The sequence below is a fragment of the Hemibagrus wyckioides genome, linkage group LG07, assembly GCF_019097595.1.
Source record: "Hemibagrus wyckioides isolate EC202008001 linkage group LG07, SWU_Hwy_1.0, whole genome shotgun sequence".
In the NCBI taxonomy this organism is placed as follows: domain Eukaryota; kingdom Metazoa; phylum Chordata; class Actinopteri; order Siluriformes; family Bagridae; genus Hemibagrus; species Hemibagrus wyckioides.
In genome coordinates, this window is record NC_080716.1 from 2,196,159 (window position 1) to 2,214,253 (window position 18,095).

Below are 18,095 nucleotides of genomic sequence, written 5' to 3' on the forward strand. Positions count from 1 at the left end.
TGATTTTCTCGAGAATGTTTAAAATATCGATCAAAATTCATATTTATCCAGGCAGCAAAGCATCTCTACAGTGTCCTGCTACCAGCAACCATGCTTCACATTTACTAATTAGAATGGAAATTGTTTTTTCTAAAGAGAAAAATTGAAATAAAATCATTTGAGAAAGAAATGAAGTACATATCCAAAAGGATGAGAAGAAAAGATACGCGAAAAAATAGTGAGATAAAGAAGGAAAAGTTGTATATGTTTCTGCTTTAGTTCATATAGAATTGATTGCATTTTCGCATTAAAATGTTCCTGATTTAGGGGAAAAAATCCACAAATATTGCCGTGCATCCTAATCCGAATGTTTCACAGCTTATTTTATTGTTGATTTAATTGGGGGAAAAATAGAAATAAATAGTGACATTGCTATGGAAGTTTGTTTAGCTCAAATACAACTCACGTGACTTGAATTAAAAATAAATAAATAATAAAAAATGCATCCCAATAGGATCACGCTACCACCACCGCGCTTCACAGTCACCACAGTATATTACTATAAGATGCTCCATTCTATTTTATTTATTAAGAGAAGGAAAAGAAAAAGACACAGCAGTTACAGTGAGGTGGGGAGGAAAAAAAAGACTTTCTTTAAGGTTTATTTATCTGGTTTAACAATTCTAGAGGGGTTTAAAGTTGTTTTACTCGGAACATTTTATGAAAAAGAAAAACCTGCCTCATAGGGTACTACGGAGAAGCTTTAAGGGACAAAATGAAATACGTTATGGTGCCTTTTTCGTTTTTTTTTTATTTATTAATTTTTTTTGAGAGAGATAGAGAACAAGAACATAGCCAAAGGGACGAAAAGAAGTAAAAAAAAAAAGAAAGAAAAAAAGAAAAATGTAGTAAGTCGCAGAATGAAGAGGGAAAGTAAAAAAAAAACACACACACTGAGGTAGAGTGTTAAATATCATCTATCATCCTAAGAGGAGTTTTCAGATCGCCCTTCTTGGGAGGATTTCGACGCGGCACCCACAGCAGAGGGGGGGGGGGTGGTTTCCAAAATGTACCTGCTCGTGCATTAAGGTGAGATTTGTAGCTTTAACGGCATGAGAAGGAAATGAAGACAAGGGGAATGTGAAAGAGGGACAGGGGGAAAATACAGATACAGAAAGATAGGGATTGAAGGAAGATGGAAGGAGAGAGAGAGAGAGAGGTGAGAGAGAGAGGATGAGGGAAGTAAAAGAGAGTGAGGGGGAAAAGAAGAGAGAGAGAGAAGGAGATGGTAAGGGGAGAGAGAGAGAGGGAGAGAGGAGAAAGAGTGAGAGAGAGAGAGAGAGAGAGAGAGAGAGAGGTGAGAGAAAGAGGATGAGAAGAGAGAGAGAGAGAGAGAGAGAGAGAGACAGGGGAGCAAGAGAGGATGAGGGAAGCAAAAGAGAGCAAGGGGGAAAAGAGAAGAGAAAGAAGGAGAAAAAGAGAGAGAGAAAGAAAAAAGAGAGAGAGAGGCAGAGAGAAAGAGAGGGAATGAGAGAGATACAGAGAGAGAGAAAGAGACACAGGGTGGCAAGAGAGGATGAGGGAAGCAGAAGAGAGTGAGGTGAAAAAAGAGGGATGAGAGAAAGAGAGAGAGACAGAGAGATGGTGGGAGAGAGAGAGAGATGGTGAGAGAGAGAGGGGTAAATCAGTTCCCTAAGACTGAAGCCTGTTATAGGCCGGGGTGGTGTGTGTGTGTGTGTGTACACAGTAATTGAAACGCCTATACCTCTGCACTTCCTCGTTTCGCTCTCCCGCTCGTTTCACTTGTTCTCGCTCGTCTTTTTTCACGCTCTGTTCCTCGCGTTAGTCTCTTACTCTCCTCTCCTTCCTCTGACGCTGGCTCTCAGTGTGCTAAAGCAGCTCCTGAAAATCAGCAGAGGGATCACTCATGTAGATTTCACCTGACAAAAAGCGAGAGATGCGAGGTTTGCTTGAGGGTAACAGAGTAACACGAGACTGAGTGTGTGTGTGTGTGTGTGTGTGTGAGCACAAATCACAGTAGCCAAAAAGCCTGTAGGCATCATTTCTGAGGCAAGGGCAGCGATTTATAATAATAATAATAATAATAATAATAATAACATTTAAGTCTGAGCATTTAATTATTTCTTTTTGGAAAATTTCTATGATCAAAACAATAAAAAATTACAAATATTTTAAAGGAACATCTGCAACAAAAATTTCTGATGCATGAACTTCAGCATCAATGTGCTACGTTTCAGGAATGAGGGAACTACCACCACCATGCTTCACAATTAATATTAATATTGTTTTAGTGTACTGGGAACAAAAGAGAAGAATAAAAATAAATAGTGATATAGGAAAGAAAGAAAGAAAGAAAGAAAGAAAGAAAGAAAGAAAGAAAGAAAGAAAGAAAGAAAGAAAGAAAGAAAGAAAATATCTAAAGAAATGTGGATGCTTCCTGGTTAGTATTCTTCCAGAGTTGAACATTACATTCAAACAGGAAAGAACTGACCCATAATGTTCTCCTGTGGCACACAAAAGAAAGGTCCATTTCGTTTTTCTTTTCTCTTTTCTTCCTCCTTTTATAGAAAGCATTTTTGGAGAAGCAATCCAGCCTGGAATCGTTTCTAAAGAACCCGTTATCAATAAATGCATTACTGTGACAGTGCACTCTTTCATTTCTCATCTTAATGCCTTTAAATGGATAGATGTGCTGTGTTGTTGCGTGCTCACCGAACAAATATGCACTTTCTGATCTAAAAATAATGGAATTCTTCAATCTGATTGGCCGGATAGTGTAAAAAAAAAAAAAAAAAAAAAAAAAAGATTCTCTAACAGCGGTTTTGTCAATCGTCTTGGCTGGAATTCAGATCTCAGGTTTATATAAACACCTTCGTTTCCTATTGTTTCTATAGTAACAACAAATCTATAGGGACTCCTTGGATGTTGCATGGAATCCAAGTGTAAAAATAAGCAATTAAAATAATAATAATAATAATAATAATAATAAAAGTGTTATTTAAATAACAATAAATAAATAAATAAATAAAAATCATAGAATGCAATTAAAATTCTTAGTGAAATCCTTTTCAAATGTTTGTCATAAAAGTGGATTAAAAAAATAAAATAAAACCAGCTAGAATAAAAATAGAAATAAAATAATATGTATAATTAAAAAGGAAAAAATATATAGGAAATATGGATTGGTGGCAGAACAAAATATAAAATAGAATATAAAAATAGATAATAATATAATAAAAAGATACTAAGAATAGAATTGCAGTAAAATAAAAATAAGTAGAATAAATAATAGTAAAGTAATTTCTGGAGTCTTCAGTATCAGCATTCTTTTTTTTTTTTTTTTTTTTTTTCATTATTAGACAAAAGAATGTAACGTGACGTAACTTTGAGAAAAAAAAAACCCCTGGATGTTCTACACAAAATGTAGGTCTAAATGGATAAAAAAGATAATAATGTTGTTCTATAATAAATGTCGGCTCTGTGAGAGGAATGAGGATCTTTCTTGTGGTGCTAGCAGTAATTCCGGTGTTGAGTTATTTCTTATGTAACACAACACACGTCTGCACACACTCCTGGCCTTTGGAGTGAAAGAAAAGCAAAAAAAAAAAAAAAGGTTCTAGCCCACTCTGCTTTAGAAAACTCAGAAGAAGTTCAAGCCATTCACTTCTAATATTTACAAAAGCCGTTTATGGGAATAAATGGTGTGTATAACTTTAATAACCTCAGTAACCTTACTTCTGATTTCAGTAACTGAGATGGGGTGATTTAAATATTATTCAGAAAGCAGATAGAGCTACTGTATTCCTATAAACTTCAGAAACTGTATTTCAATCCAAACCTGCAAGTTGCGTCAAGACTTGCAGGGGGGGGGGTGATTATTTATAGGGATTCGTGTGATTGGAAACAGGTGTGTGTGATTAGTAATCAAGAGTCAGATGAAAAGAACACGTGAAAATGTGAACATTTACAGAGAGCCCGGGATCCGAGAGCATCTAGAGCCTGGATTTTTCAGAAGTAATACTTAAAATATGTGGGATAAATAACAGATAAATAAATAAATAACAGATATTTCTACATTTTCATTTGAGGAAAACAACTAACTAATAAAATTATTCTCTCAAAAAACTTTATCACATCCTTCTCAAAAAAATAATTTTAGTCTTATTTCCATCCATTTTTTTTTCCAAGCCTTTATCCTGCACAGAATTGCGAGGAACCTGGAGTCTATCCCAAGGGACTCGGGGTACAAGGCAAGGGGACAATTCATCACCCCAAAAATCCCATACACCTTCTTACACACTATGGACATGCCAGTAAGCCTATGTGTCTTTGGATTGACAGAAGAAACTGGAGGAAACCCTTAAAGCACTGGCAGAACATGCAATCTCCTCAAACACGGTGGAGGTGGGAATCGAATAGAGGTGCAAGGCTGTAGTCAGCTCCAAAGCCAGAGCTAGCTCAGACCTGAGGATACAATTTATGCACATTAGGGACACCTAATGACAACTGGAGACACATTAAGGACACTTTCAGGACACCAGAACAGACCTGGGCACACATTAAGGACACCAAATTAGACCTGCGGACAACTCAAGGCCACCAAAATAGACTATGGGACACCTTAAAGACACCAAAATAGATCTAGGGACACCTTAAGGACACCAAAAAAGACCCGGAGACACATTAAGGACACCAGAATAGATGTGGGGACCCATTAGGGACACCAAAATAGACACAATAAGAACACGATAATAGACCTGGGGACACCATAAGGTCACCTTGAGGCCACCAAAATATACATGGGGAGGCCTTAAGGACACCAAAATAGACCTGGGGACACTTCAAGGACACCTTAAAAACACCACAATAGACCTGGGGACACCTTTAGGTCACCTAAATAGACCTGGGGACACCTTAAGAACACCTTAAGGACATCAAAATAGACCTGGGGACACATTAAGAACACCCTAGAGTCAGCAAAATAGACCTTGGAACACCTTAAGAACACCTTAAGGACATCAAAATAGATCTGGGCACACCTTAAAGAAACCTTACGGTCAGCAAAATAGACCCTGGGTCACCTTAAGGACACCTTAAGTACACCAAAATAGACCTGGGGACACCTTAAGGACAGCAAAATAGACCCGGGGACACCTTAAGGACACCAAAATAGACCCGGGGACACCTTAAGGCCACCAAAATACACCTGGGGACAACTTAAGGACACCTTACGGTCAGCAAAATAGGCCTTGGGACACCTTAAGGACACCAAAATAGACCTTGGGACACCTTAAGGACACCTTAAGGTCAGCAAAATAGACATGAGTCAAGGTCAAGTCCACTGAATTGTTTTAGGTTTTACTACTTGTCTTCATTCATATATTGTGCAAATCATTATACTTCTTTCTAGACCAAAGACACTTCTAGCCAAAGTTTGTGCATAAGAAAATACACCACAAATGAGGACAAGATCAGTTCCCATGTCTGAGACAAATCCAAATAAAAATGCCAACACAACCCAAGCAAACATCTTGAGACTGAATGTAAGACTTACAGCCCTAGGCAGTGATACATAGTATGAATACTTTAAAGCATGCTACTGACTTATAATAATAAAAAAAAAACTTCACCAAGTAGAAATATGTTGGTCCCATGACTGTAAATAGCCAGGTCAAATTCCCAACCTTGGGAAAAAAAACCTCACTGGGAATGTTGTCAAAATGTCATTGACATATAATATACAAAATGAAATGTCCTGCATTGTGTCCAGCTGATACAAAAACAACTGAGTCACTCAGTCTGGAAGAATTCAACTGAAGAAAATCAATGCTCGAAATCAGTCATAATGCTCAGTATTCAGTCCATTAATTCATAAATCCATATTAAACCCTTAGTTCTAAAAAAAAAAAAGATCAATTATCTCCCCTTCATGACAAGTTAATAATAATGTTATGCGTCTTTTATCTACTGTGTTATGACATGCTGGGTTAAATGGCACTAAGTGCTTGTGATACAAGCTTCTAACGCTGAGAGGGATGGTTTTTTTTCCCTAAAGGATTCAGCTTTGGTGTTAATTTTGCCTTGTAGCTCTGCCAATTTCTCATACACACCAATGAGGTAGAGTTAATTAAAGCAGGGAGTCATTAAAACACTTTAAAATGGATTAATAAACACATTGTTTTATGTTTCCAGTGGATCTGTAGACTTTCAACATATCAGTGATTAGATACATACAGTATTGTATCCACTTAATGGACATGTAACTATATATTTTGATCGCAATTAGCCTAATTGCATGAACATGGTTACGTAAAATGACATGTAAACACTAAAACTTTCCATTTTGGACCAATGGGATGTATCCAGCTCCAGGTCTGCATCATGGCTCCACATTGAGGAATTGAAAAATCTGATCGAGAGACTTCACAAAGACAGAAACGGATACGGTGACCAGCTAAAAATCAGTCGGGACCCAGTTGCAGCAATAATCAGGAGGTATAGAGAGAGGATTGGTGGCTTTCCGCCAAAATGTAGCTCGGAAAAACAGACACCCAAGTCCTTCAGACTGATATTTGAGGGTTTATCAATGGAACTCAGAGTTTCTGTGACAGCTCAGACATTGCAAAGGACATTAAAGTCGAGAACTTGTATGGAAAGCTTCCAAGAAAAGAAAACCCTCACTTGCTTTCCGCCACTTCCCAAACTCCCAAGATTACATTTTTGCTAAATATCCTAAAAAGAAGTCTGAGGAATATTCAGAGCACTTTTACATTTATGGCATTTGGCAGATACCCTTATCCAGAGCAACTTACATTTTATCTGATCTTATACAACTGAGCAATTAAGGGTCTTGCTCCGGGACCCGGCGGTGATAGTTTGGCGGACCTGGCATTTGAACTCACAACCTTCTGATCCAACATCTCAACCACTAAGCTACCACATCCCTTCATTCTTCAGTCAGAGGAGCCTAAGATAAATTTGTTCAGGTTCAGGACTTCCACAGTGACTGCATAGTCATGACAGTGAAGCATGGTGGTGGAAGCGCAATGATAGACTGCTGCATGACTGCAAAAGATGTTATAGAGAGAGTTTTAAACCCTAGGTGGCACCATAAGTGCCTGGGGATATACCAAAATACTGTCTGACAAGTTGATTCAGTCTCCAGTCTCCAGAGGCTTGGCAGAAAAGGAACAGTCCAGCATGATAACGATCCAAAGTACATTGCCAAAATCACACAAGAGTTTCTAAAGAAGTAAAAAAGTGAATAATTTAAAAGCAATCGAATACGTTTGTGGAATTTTAAAGAGAGAAAAACATCTTCTCTAACTGAAAAAAAGAAAAACTTTGAAAAAATGGCAGAACATCTCCAGAATTTTCGGGTGTCCTTGAATCTGGCATCAAAGTTGGAAATAATCTCATTAAATGAAAGGTGCACGTTTATTTTTTTTTCTAATGTGAGGACTGTGTTTTTTTTTTTTTTTTAATTTATTAAAGTTTTTATTTTGACCTTAGCACAATTTGAATTATTTACATTTAAGCGATATGGTTTATACATATATATATATCAGCTAATATCAAGTTTTACTATCCAGCTCTACATTTTGTAAAACAGAATCTACATTCTAAAAATCTACAGATAAACTTGCACTACTGTTCGTATTCATGCTACAACAAACACTGACGCAGTGACAACAGTGAAAACAGCCACAAGGTAATTTTCGCTCAATGGGTCCCTTTGAAATCACTGCATGTCCCCCAGAGAGCTTTTTCATGTAATTACTGTAAAAACTCTGCCTGCAGAACTCCGTTTCCTCATGTGACACGTTATCTGTAAATCATTTTGTGTAATTGTAGGCTAAAAAAAAAAAAAAAAAAGCCTCTGGTATAACTTTCCCCAGTTGGTAATAAGATTATCGTTGACCTATAAAAACGTTTGTGCTAGATGCCAGCTTCACTCTGTATGTATATCTACATCACTTTTTTTTTTTGGACGGATCACACTGATAATTATGAATTGGTTCCTGTCCAAGATGAGAAGGCATTAATATTCATGTTGCGAGTTGAACTTTGCGCTTTGGCAGTCGTCCGAGCCGTTTGTGTACCTTCGTGATGTCAGCTTAATCCGCATTGCTGCTTTGCTTGTCATTTCGTGTGTAATTTCAACATTTGCTACAACAGTGTGATCTCACAGTCAGACATGTTTACCGTCTTGCTTTTCCACAGGAGCGGAGATAAAGTTAAGCTAAGTTAAACTGGTAGCTGTGGTAGATTCAGGAGGCTTGGATTGTACCGACACTCAGAAATATATGAAGATCATTGGTACTAATGGGAACTAAGGATGAGTTTTATAAAGTCATAGTATGATGATTAGTTACTGACATCCGTAACCTGCTCATGCTCTTGAGCATGTGGTGTAAATTCTAAACAAGAAGTTTAAATAACGACTCATATCTTTGATTTTTCAGCTTCAAATCATGTCTTTGAGGCTTTGAACGAAAAAGCCAAGCAGAAATCTGGAGAAATTGAAGATAAGAATCTTGTACTTTGACTATTACGGACATGTTTGTGGTACGTTGTTTGTACCATATGTTGTACCATCTGCTTTTACGACATGGATAGCAGCGTGTAATAATAAAGGATTAGTGATGCAGCTGTGTTCACCGCTCTGAAAATGTCATGATTCTGTAAGGGGTAAAAGGCAAAAAATAAATAAATAAATGAAAATACTAAACATTTGTGTTTGGTTTTGCATACAAAAACAACTACAAAAAATAATAAAATGCATATTTGTGAATTTCCTGACTTGTGTAATTACATCACTTATGTATACAATAATTTATTACAATACAATAATACAATTTATTAAATAATTAATTAATTTATTCATTTATTTGTTAGTTTGTTTATTTTTTCATTCATTTTTTTTTGCCTTTTACCCCTTACAGAATCATGACATCTAATAACCTTTGACATTCTGGGAAAGTTAATAATATTTAAAAAGACTGTATTTTTGTAACATTTGATTGATTGATTGATTGATGATATATATACAATAGATACTAATCAACCAAAAAGGAATAATAAATTTTATTACAGTCCGCCTTGATAATGCATTTGTAAGGATGTCTGCGACCAAATCTATTTCTTCTCCTCTGTCAGCCATTGTCAGTTAAAATATATATATTTTTATTTAGTTTGTGTGGTTCGCTGCCTCTGATTTCTCCAATTATCCAATCAAAGGACGGGAAATTGCTGATGTAATCGTATGCCTGCTAGATGACCCCAATGACGTCAACTCGAAATCTGATTGGGTTAATGTAACAATTTCATTGCCACTTATTTTAAGCTACGGGCGCCTGCACTATTGATTCTGAAGGCCTTAAGGCAGATTTCTTTTACCCTGGCAACACATGATGTCAGCCACTAGCTGAAATATGATTGGATAAATACTCTTATCATAAATATACACTACTGGAAGCAGTGCAACCGAGAGAAAAGCTATGAAATGTAGAGAATAGACTATTGGGAATAATTTAATACACATTCATGGAAAAATATATTAAAATGCAAGTCAGTGATTCAGATCACTGCTGTTTAGGCCAGAAGAGAAGGCCTTGTTGGCCCTGACAACCCACCACTGAGATATATATATATATATATATATATATATATATATATATATATATATATATATATATATATATATATATTGCCAGTCTTATGTGAAAAATTCAATACGTTGGTGTTTTTTTTTTGACAGTCTGCAGTCTCCCTGATCCTATCTGACTAATCAGACAAATGAGGTTGGACACAGTGTATCTTGAGAACTCATCTTCGATGTCTATTAACTAAATGAGGGCAGCCTGCATCGGATAATTGACCCGCTGATTGATTTTCAGGTCATAGACGGTCCACTGTGGGCTCCTTTTCTGGAGGAAGACTATCTTTAATAATTCATCCCCATTTTAAACCTAGATAAATAATGGAATTGTTGGTGGGGTTTTTTCCATTCATTTGAACATTGGGATTTCACAATGCTTGATGATTTCTGTTGGTTAAACCAATATGTCTATAGAGCAGGATGGAAGGATTGAGGTCAGGGCACTAGTGTATATGATAGTGTACTTTTGGCAGAAAAATTATTCAAATGGAACACAATCACAATCCCATTTCTCATACAAGACTACATAGTTCTTCAGTAATAAATTCTAAAGGTTTTTACTCTTTCAAGACAGTAACAGGAAAATTCCCACAGGAATTTTTACCAACTCCACCTGCTCCTGAAGTAATGCTGATGAATCCCGTCCACTTCTGAAGGAATTTAAAGTAAAGCTTGCTCCCAAAGGAATTCCACCAAACCCATCCACTCTCAGAGGAATTCTGACCAATCCTCCGTGTTCATACGGAACATTTGAGCGATTCAGCCTCCTCCTAAAATAATTCTGAACAGTTGAACCGGTTCCTGCGGAGCGTTTTGAACAATCCATCCCACAACAAAATGTTGATCGATGCATTTTTCTTTCGAAATGATCTACAGTATAGGATTGCTGAACCATCTGCTCTCAAAAGAATTATGATTAATCCTGCTAGCACCTAAAGGAATTCTGACAAATTCTGACCACTCCTAAAGGAATTCTGACCAATCCTAACCACTTTTAAAGGAATTCTGCCCAATCCTGACCACTCCTAAAGGAATTCTGACAAATCCTAACCACTTCAAAAGGAATTCCGACCAGTCCTGACCATTTCTAAAGGAATTCGGACTAATTGTAACCACTTCTAGAGGAATTCTAATCAATCCTGACATCTCCTTAAGGAATTCTGACTAATCCTGACCTCTCATAGAGGAATTCTGACCAGTCCTGACCACTTCTAAATGGATTCTGACCAATCCTGAACCACTCCTAAAGGAATTCTGACCAATCCTAACCACTTCTAGAGAAATTCTAACCAATCCTAACATCTCCTTAAGGAATTCTGACCAATCCTGACCTCTCCTAAAGGAATTCCGACCAGTCCCGACCACTTCTAAAGGGATTCTGACCAATCCTGACCACGTTTAAAGGAATTCTGACCAATAAGGACCACTTCTAAAGGAATTCTGACCAATCTTGACATCTCCTTAAGGAATTTTGACCAATCCTGACCTCTCATAAAGGAATTCTGACCAGTCCTGACCACTTCTAAAGGGATTCTGACCAATCCTTACCACGTTTAAAGGAATTCAGACTAATCCTGACCTCTTCCAAAGAGATTCTAAATAATCCTGTTTGGCCTCGAGGGAATTCCCAAAGAATTCTCACCAATCCTATCCACTCTTAAAGGAATTCTGACCAATCCTTCCAACTCTCAAAAGATTTTTTGACCAATCCTGTCTACTCCCAAAGAAATTATGACCAGTCCTGCTTACTTCCCCAACAATTCTGAACAATCCTAGCCATTGTTTAAGGTATCCTGACAAATCCTACCTACATTTGAACAATCCCACCTGCTCGAATAGGACACTAGGACCATTCCCGCCCACTGACAAAGTAATTCTGACCAATGCTATCTGTTCCTGAAGGACTTTTTACCAATACTGTTCAGTCCTAGAGGAAACCTGACCAATCCTTTCCACTCCTAAAGTACTTCTGTCCAGTTCCAGAGGAATTTTGATTAATTCTACCTACTCCAGCAGACTACTTGCACAATACCACATGCCCCAAAGGAATTCTGACCAAACCTGATCATTCCTGTCCATTTCTGAAGGCCAAATTCTGACCAAATCATTTCATTTGCCCCTGGAGGAATTCACACAAATCCTACCTGCTCCTGGAGAACCTGTCAACAATCCCAGTTATTTTTTCAAGAAAGTAAAAACTTTTTTGTCCGAATGTAACCATGCCACATTGATTCAGGATCATTTTTAAGTTGTTAACATAATGAAAAAAATTAACAAGTGTGTTCTGAGCATGCTTGAAAAAGAAAAGTGGTAAAAAAAAAAAATGACAAAAATGATGTGCAAACTGTGTTCTAAAATATTACAATTTTATACAGTTTTATTAAAAATCCTCTTTGGATGATAATTAAAATCTGAGTGAAACCTGAACACTTACTAGTGGACTGTATATTACACCAAGATCCAGTTCGGTCACGCTCACTATCTCTTATGACTGAGAGCAGCTGTCTCTGCGCCGTATGCCGAACATCACCCGAGGTTCAAAGTCACAGATGTTTCACACACTCGGGCACGTTCAGGACGAGTCCTTCTCTTGCTTCTTTTGAGAACTTTTGCCTTTGGGGTCTTTCTAGAAACCCCAAGAATTCCAATGTGGAAGTTTTCATCAGACTAATGAGGTGAAAGCAATAAGAAATATTCTATTCTTATTTATACCGCAGTGCTGTTGGGTTCTTGTTTTCTGATTGGTCAGCACTCTACACAAGGCCGTACTCCAATTTCTACATTCTTTATAGCCTCTACATTGTTATAATGTACTTAATGACTTAGGTAATGATTTGACAGGATAATGTCCTGTTAGTAATACTAACAGCATTTCATAATAGCATAGCTCCACAATCAGACAAGAACCATTATTTCCACACACTCGAGTACTGTCCCTCTGAAAGGCCACTGCTTTTATTTATTTATCATTTTTGTAATAGTCCATGATGTATCTTGGGTATCCCCAAGGTCTCATTTGATAGAAGGTCCAGTACTGTTTCTCTTGACTAATGCATTTTTAATGATAAGCTGCTCAAAGTACTATGGAAAGGTTAGCTTAATCGCTGCCAGAGCTCTCAGGAGTCAGTGTGGCTAACGGACAGAGGTCAAAAATGGCTACGTAGAAATTAAGTCCTGAAATATTGAACATATAACCTAGAGGGTGTAATACACTGGTACTATGATATGTCATAACCTGGACATATGAAACAGTTATATTATTAGCAGTGATGCTTGGCCTGCTATATAGAATGTACACCGATGTTTTAGCATTGTTAAGCATGATATATATATTTGCTTACTTTAGCTTTCTATAGCGTGCAATTTCACTGATTGTATAAAACATTGTAATAAACATTACATAGGCTGCATCCTGGTACCAGCGAGACTATTAGCCTGCGTTACGTACAGTATTAAAAGCACTATGAGCCTTGCATTAGCATTTCGATCAGACTGCGATTAGCCATTTTAAATTCATCAGTCCAACAAAACAAACCAAACCTCATTAAAAATTAAGGCACTTTCAAAGAAAGCTGCCGGCATGTTGTCATATAGTAAAGCGTATTCATTTCACTGTATAATTTTTTTTTTTGGTGAATGATGCAACCAGTGTGCAAAGCCCTTAAGTCACAACACCTGCTACAAGGCAGATAACCATTTCCACCGTTTCAACTACACACAAACAAGAGGTACGGTTTCCTGAATTGATTTATACCAAAATGTTCGTGATGGCTGTTGTTTTGGACTAAACAAACCTCAAGAGATTAGCATGCAAGCCCACTTAAGCCCAATAAGTCACTTAAGGTTAGCTGCTTGTCACATTCATGCTAGTCAGATGTCTAGCATTTTTGCTATTTTTCGTAACTAAACCTGGCCACGACGTGCAAGCAACTAACTTTTTCAAGACGAAAATGCCGAATGGAACACGGGAAAAGTTTGCTTTGTTGAGGTTTGTTAAGTCAGACTTCTGAATCTTGTGGCCAGAAAATTAAAGAAACGCTATCAGATGCTTTGTAGCTTGTGAGGTGAGGCTGAGCATTCGTTTGTTTGCTTAATACGAAGCACTTATTTTGATATCTGTACTGGTATTGATGAAAAAAAAAACCACACAAAATTGAAGATACTCTAAATGGTTTGCATCTTAAAGCAGGAAAATCCAGCCCATTATTTTTAAATCACTAGAGTCTCTGGGTTCCATCCAATTGATTCTGAAGCTACCTGATCTCCCCTCACCAGGAAGGTCTTATTGAGCTGCAGCCTGTGGAATTAGTCGTGCCATCTACACATGCTGTTCTGAGAACAATTTATCCTGGGATGCGTATCTACTTTCCGTCTCTTGTAGTAAAGCCTCACTGAGGGAGCTACGAAGCAGAAATCATTAACGTGTCATTAACTTACCGGTCCGTCTATACAGAAGCTGTGAAAGTGCTCAGGTACTTCATCATTTCTTCATTAATCAAATAGAAAATGCGCGGTTGTTTTTTGCGGATTGTGCTGGAAAAAATGGTTTCTTAGTAAAACGTTATTTTTCTAATCATATCTTATAAGCAATACTTTGGGGTGATGAGGGGTGATGTGGGGTGACTATGGTTCATGCTTTATTGCTTGAGAGCTAATAACTCCATTAAGATGTGATTCATTCAAGTGAAATATTCACTTCAAGTCCGAATCTGTCGCTCAGGTGGAGCTGTGATCATCTTAAAAGCCTGGATGTACAAAGTTCTTCACTTAAGCTAATGAGAAGTCGGCGTGTCGACATCCGCACTGTCTTCCTTGTCATCCTCTCCAAAAGATGAAGAAAATCATTTTAAAGGCCGTGCCGAATAATTACCAAGCCGTCATCAAAGCAGGTACCTTGTCTTGCCCCTTTGAAGCCTTCAGCATTAATAGGCAAGGTCGAGATGACAGTCTGAAAGTGAGGTTGCTGTTTTAATCTATTTTAAGGTAGAGGTAAAAAGTCATTCTTCTATGCAATAAACTTATCCTTTATCATTGCCAAGTCAATAAAAAGAAGCTTTATTATAATCTAGCCGTTAATCTGCTTTGTTTGTGTTTTTCTAATGCAATATAGTGATAATGTGTTATTATGATATTTGCACATGCCTCCTGTCTTTTCCTCGTTTTATGAAATCTCGAAATTGCCAAAAGAATTATATTTATTGAAAAGATTATCTTCAAAAAGATTATCTTAGTGCCAGGAAATGAAAGTTTTCACTACCAACCATGGAACTGTAGTCGCTTTGGATATTCAAGAGTAATGAATGTTTAAAAAAAATATATATATATATATTTTTTTGGTTTTGGTTTTCAATCAAGAATAAAGAATCAAATACTTTCTTGGGAACATGTGGTTGTTGGAAAACAATCAACGACAGCAGAGCAAATTTACTGAAACCAGCCCCGAGTGTGATTACTTTCCTACAACAGCACGTGTTTTATTCTGTTATATGACAGAAAATTGTCATACTGTATAAAAAAATCCATCTGTTGTTGTGAAACATGTTACAGCAGCTATAAATCGTAGCAATTTGAATCAATTTAAAGCGATCTGTATCTAAAGTCCGCATTTTCTATCCCTGGTTCTAAAAGCTTGTGTGTAAAGGTGGTGGTTTCAATGCTACTGAAAAGCCTGGTTTTTCCAGATACTTGTACTTGAGAACATTTACTAACCTCGAAATGCACAGTCTGAATAGGAAGCCTGGATATTCTATTAAAGCGAGTAGGTAACGAACCATAGACACCTACTGTGTAAATACTGACATAATGTTTTGAGCTAACTCAACAAGTATAGATCATTTCCAACACTGTAGCCAGAAACATTGGTACAAAACCGTTTTTAACTCTCCATCTTGGCAAATACACATGACTAGCAAATTAGAAACAATTCTTAATTCACTGCATGATGCAGCCATTATTTCGAATATAATTACTTTTTTTCATCGGTTGAACATAGCAAGTGAGGTAGAGCTGGGCCATTGAGATCAAGAGCCGAACACTGGCTTTCTGACAGTCCTGGGATTTCACCTCGCAACCCCCTGGCATCCACACAGAACCTTAGCATCAAGCAACCGTGGCCTATTATCTCAGCACTATGGGTGATTTGGCAGGGCTTTATCTTTAAGCCCAGACTGTTATTAGATGCAGAAACAATCATGGCCTGACAAACTGAAGCTGCTGGATAAATGGCTTGGCCTGGGAAACTCAAGCTGGTGTTCAGTCCTTCCTGAAAAGCTGTCTCCTGGGTACCTTTTGGAGCTTAAATACAAATCTGGGGGTTTGAATACAAATTATCACTTGAGGAACTGTAAAAGATGGAGGATCTGTTATTCATTGTGGAATTATTACAAACTGGCTTTTGAATACACATATGAGTCACTGGAGCTAGCGTTGCATGAAATGAATTTTCTTCCAAATGAAGGCAATTAAGAAATTGCTTACTTGTATCTTTTTTAAGGGTCTTTTTTTTGTTTTGTTCACACAGACAAAGCTATCAAGCCACTACGCCACGTAGAGTTTTACAAATGCCTGCTGATGGCACATTTCAAATGATCAATACAACATAGCTTTCCGCACTCTTTCTGTCTTACATGCTGAGGCAAGTCTTTCCTTTTGAAAGTGTTTTCCTTTCATTCGGGCAATTCAGGGACTGCTCTGGGCCGACTGAAATTGCATGTATCACGTCCTGCTGAGCCACTTGAAAAGAATCTTCTGTTTCTCTCCCTCTAGGCTCCACCTGGTGGATCACAAAGCTCCAGGTTAATTCCTTGATGAAAAGTTTTGGCAAAAACAGAAACCACTTGGTCGACACTTCCTCGGTCAACTTCCTCTTCTTCCACTTACTTGCAACACAGTTGAAGTAGGTGGGTCAGTTTGGGGGATTTCAGTTGAAGTCTAGACCTTTTCCTTTAAACTGTCTATGCTTGGCATCTGAAGGGTCCATTGAATTGCTACTAAATCTACCTTTATGAACTCTTCTGAACATAGAACACTCGAGGGATCATACCTAATAAACTGTTAGGATGCAAAGGACGGTTAGGATGGTTGGGTTGTATTCGACGGGCGACTGGACGTATGTAGCATTGTTCCCCTTCACAGCTTTGCAACAGCCTATGGATTAGAACCTTTGTGCGCAAGTCTGAAGGTCAGACTTGGAAGATACTTTGGGAAGACTGGTAGACCATCATGACAAGGAAAAAAGTGAGGATGGTAGGATCCATGAGAAATTTTGTATGAATCATACAAAGTCCCAATACCAAGAATTGCCCAAGTTTCAGTTGATTTTCATGATTGGATGTTATATGAGTTGAAACTTTATTTTATTTAACTGAAAAATTAAAAATGGCTGATGGTCCAGGATAATAGAATAGAAGCCTTTATTTACCATATATACATTACAGCACAGTGAAATTCTTTCTTCAAATATCCCAACTTTGGAAGCTGGGGTCAGAGCATAGGGTCAGCCATGATACCGCCCTCCTGAAGCAGTAGCGGTTAAGGGCCTTGCTCAGGGGCCCAACAGTGGCAGCTTGGCAGTGCTGGGGCTTGAATTCTGATTTTCTGATCAACAACCCAGAGCCTTAACCGCTAGGGTTTCGCCAAGGTACTTACAGGTTCTATGTAAAATTCAGCCCTGAACAGAATCCCTTTCAGAGTCTGTTCACTATGTCCTGTACCCTTAAGTCAAAAACATGTTTTTTTGATGAATGTATAGAAGTTATTATTATTTTTGAATGACGCAGGAGAACACCTCAGGAGGCTTTCACACTGGCTGTTTAGCCTGAAACAGCGCACAGATTTCATGAAAAACTGGTAATGTGAATAGTGTTATGTGAACAAGGACGGGAAGCGCACTACGGTACCGAACCCGAGACTACCTGTAGGAGGTGGTGTGAGTTTGATTGCTCTGGAGCTGTGCCACGATTCCCATGAACTCAACTCATTATCAAGTCTGCACGTGTTCAGGAAGTAAAGTAACCTGAGCATGGGTTTTAGCTGATGATGACATCATTAGTTTCCTCAACACTGAGAGTGTACCATGAGTGGCGGGGGAACTTTGTGGGGCACAGAAGAGGTGATTGCTGTGTATGATAAAAAAAAAAAAAAAAAAGAACAAATATGGTGATGTCATGACAGAACCGGGATTTGAGAGAAGAAATATACATTATAGCACAGTGGAATTCTTTTCTTCGCATAACCCAGCTGAGAAGGTTGGGGTCAGAGCACAGACCAAGTAAGTCGGAAACCAGACCAATGCTGTGGGCGTCAAGCATCGGAAACAGTACCTGTTGTGAAAGCCACCTTAGAGGAAAGCACATTCTGCCCTCTTCCACAATACCCGGGTTCTCAATCACCTGTGGTCAGTAGCACTGTGATTGACAGCAGGGCAGAGGCTATA